The 3,186-nt window shown below is 41.6% G+C and overlaps 1 long non-coding RNA gene across 1 annotated transcript in view; it reads right to left on the reverse strand.

The window, feature by feature from the left end:
• Positions 1–204: 204 nt before the first annotated feature.
• The window catches only part of LOC135106148 (uncharacterized), a 49,174-nt gene continuing 46,192 nt past the window's right edge, over positions 205–3,186 (reverse strand). Inside the window, exon 2 of the long non-coding RNA XR_010271132.1 lies at positions 205–236. This is a non-coding gene — a long non-coding RNA (uncharacterized LOC135106148). The remainder of the gene's footprint in view (positions 237–3,186) is intronic.

The following is a 3,186-nucleotide window of genomic DNA, read 5'->3' on the forward strand; positions in this document are numbered from 1 at the left end:
CTTTCCTTCTTATTTGTCTCTCCATCTCCTTCCTTCTTCTATCCCTCCCTCTCTCTTTCCTTGTTTTCGTATTCCTCCTCCTTCTTCTCTTCCTATTCCTCTTTTCTCCTCTTTCTATTCCTTTGATCTCCTCTCATCGTTTCCCTCCTAGTATTATTCCTCTTCCTCTTCTTCTTATTCCTCTGTTCTTCCTCTTTGTCTTCCTTTTCCTCTCTTTTTTCCTTTTAATCCCAAGTCTGAAAAGGAAAACAGACACTCGAATGAAAAATGTCATTAACAGAAGGGAAAAAAAGGAGGGAAAAAAATACGAGATGAGAAGGAAAATATAAGACGCAATACGACAACAATTTCATCATATTACAAGAGCGCGAGGAAAAAAAGTGAGGGGAAAAAAGTGAGGGAAAAAAAAAAAGGGAAAAAACGCAATAAAAGGAGAGAGAGAGAGAGAGAGAGAGAGAGAGAGAGAGAGAGAGAGAGAGAGAGAGAGAGAGAGAGAGAGAGAGAGAGAAGCTGCGTCAGTCACTACAGCGCGTTTTCTCTCACACAAACCATCCTCCGTTTTCTGTTACCTTGACCGCATTCAGAAAGAAAATGGGAAAAGTGAAAGAGAGGAGGCACCGTTTTCTTTGGCTACATGAGGAAGTAGAACTCGTACAGTCAGCTTGGTCGTCATTGCAACCAGCTAAGGTCTTCTCTCTGCTATCCTGCCCCCTTTTGGCACCTCACACTCCTCTCTGCTGCTGTTCAAACCTTCCAGCTATTTAGATCCATTACGGAGACAAGGCAGAGCACAAACTGATGATCCATGTACACTAGAATGATCTTTGCAGTTATATAGCTTTTATTTGAGTGTTTCCTGTGGCTCTAGAGGAAGATTGATAAGTTTTCTGCATTACCCAATGAGGAGACACCATTGAGATTCCAGCTTATATAGATTTTTATTTTTATTTATTTATTTTTTTTTATGATTCTAATGAAGTGCCACGTATTCAGAAACCCTTTGACTACCACCAGATACATCTTTCCCTAATTACCAATCACTGCTCCTGGTGCTGCTAATTGTTTCGTTAAGGTCAAGAAACACCCATGAGATCCCAGGTAGTCATCGCAGTTATACAGATTTTTTTTTTTTTAAGGATATTCCCAAGATTGTACAGGTAGTTTAACAAGTTTCTGCATCACCCATTGAGGGGGAAAAAAACAATGATAAGTAAAGAACCATCTCAGTTACATGGATTTTTTTTTTAATGATGCACTGAAATACGAGTCCTCTCCCTTTGTAACACTGAAATACGAGTCCTCTCCCTTTGTAACACTGAAATGCGAACCCTCTTCCTTTGTAACAGTGAAATGCGAACCCTCTCCCTTTGTAACAGTGAAATGCGAACCCTCTCCCTTTGTAACACTGAAATGCGAACCCTCTCCCTTTGTAACACTGAAATACGAACCCTCTCCCTTTGTAACACTGAAATACGAACCCTCTCCCTTTGTAACACTGAAATGCGAACCCTCTCCCTTTGTAACACTGAAATGCGAACCCTCTTCCTTTGTAACACTGAAATGCGAACCCTCTCCCTTTGTAACACTGAAATGCGAACCCTCTCCCTTTGTAACACTTAAATGCGAACCCTCTCCCTTTGTAACACTGAAATACGAACCCTCTCCCTTTGTAACACTGAAATGCGAACCCTCTCCCTTTGTAACACTGAAATGCGAACCCTCTCCCTTTGTAACACTGAAATACGAACCCTCTCCCTTTGTAACACTGAAATGCGAACCCTCTCCCTTTGTAACACTGAAATGCGAACCCTCTCCCTTTGTAACACTGAAATACGAACCCTCTCCCTTTGTAACACTGAAATACGAACCCTCTCCCTTTGTAACACTGAAATGCGAACCCTCTCCCTTTGTAACACTGAAATGCGAACCCTCTCCCTTTGTAACACTGAAATTTCCGTCGGTTCATCTAATTTTCTTAAACATTTACATCTTTAGTCCCTTTTTTTATATTTTTACCATATCGTATTGTTTTATAACCCTTTTACTGATATGGTCACCCTTTCCTTAACCTCAGCACTGCAAAAAAACTGTTTACAATGACGCACAGCAGAGAAGAGACAAAACACAAGGTTCATTTCGTCTTTTCTCACGGTACAGGTCTTTACACGAGCTTGGGACATAAAAAAAAAAAAAAAAAAAAAAAAAAAAAAAAAAAAAGTGCCCAATAAGTTATAGTTATTGAACAGAAAAATTTAGTCTCGCAAGGAAAGGGTTAATAGCAATATTCCAACCTGCCATCTTTGCTGCTTTGAACGTCTTGCAGCGGCGCCAGAAACCAAATTAATCCGATCAAGTAAACATCACCAATTAAGAGAAAATAAATAAAGAAAGAAAGAAAGAAAAAAACACCAGTGAGCCTCCAGGATATCACCACAACACCCTTTGAAAACAGATAAACACCAAACACATCCAAAACATTTCCTACGGCATTTTTAAAGGAGAATTACGTATCCCTCCACTGGCACATTTAGCAGAGAATTCTATATATTTCTAGTGGTACTTTACCCAACGCGGGGAAAGAGAGGGGCGCAGCATCAGGTTACCCGTCACGTACCTGCAATAGAGGGGGAATAAACACGTCAATTTAGGTGAAACATGTACTCGTATATAGACAAAAAATGGCCAACAGGTAATAAAGATGATTGGAATTCCGGCAGGTGAGTGACAGGTGAGAGGAGGAGGAGGAGGAGGAGGAGGAGGAGGAGGAGGAGGAGGAGGAGGAGGAGGAGGAGGAGGAGGAGGAGGAGGAATACAAAGGAAGTCCAAACAACAAGATAATGACGCCCTTACTCGTACTAGGCTGTTTTGGTAACTATTCTACGTAAATTATTGGTGAGAGTCAGGATACTACAGAGGAGGAGGAGGAGGAGGAGGAGGAATACAAAGGAATACAAAGGAAAGCCAAACAGCAACAAACCTTTTGGTCCTTGCAAGGCTGTTTGGTAACTACTTCTAACTAGCTACAGTGAAGAGAGACAGGACAGCATAGCAGAAGGCTCCTCCCCACCCACCACTCCCTCCAGCTTGCGCTGGCATGGAAATAGTTGGGAAAAGTACCATGCAGTATGGAAAAACTGACATGGAAATTTTCATAGGAAAGGAGGAGGAGGAGGAGGAGGAGGAGGA

This window comes from Scylla paramamosain, chromosome 13 (genome assembly GCF_035594125.1).
Source record: "Scylla paramamosain isolate STU-SP2022 chromosome 13, ASM3559412v1, whole genome shotgun sequence".
NCBI classification, from domain to species: Eukaryota; Metazoa; Arthropoda; class Malacostraca; order Decapoda; family Portunidae; genus Scylla; species Scylla paramamosain.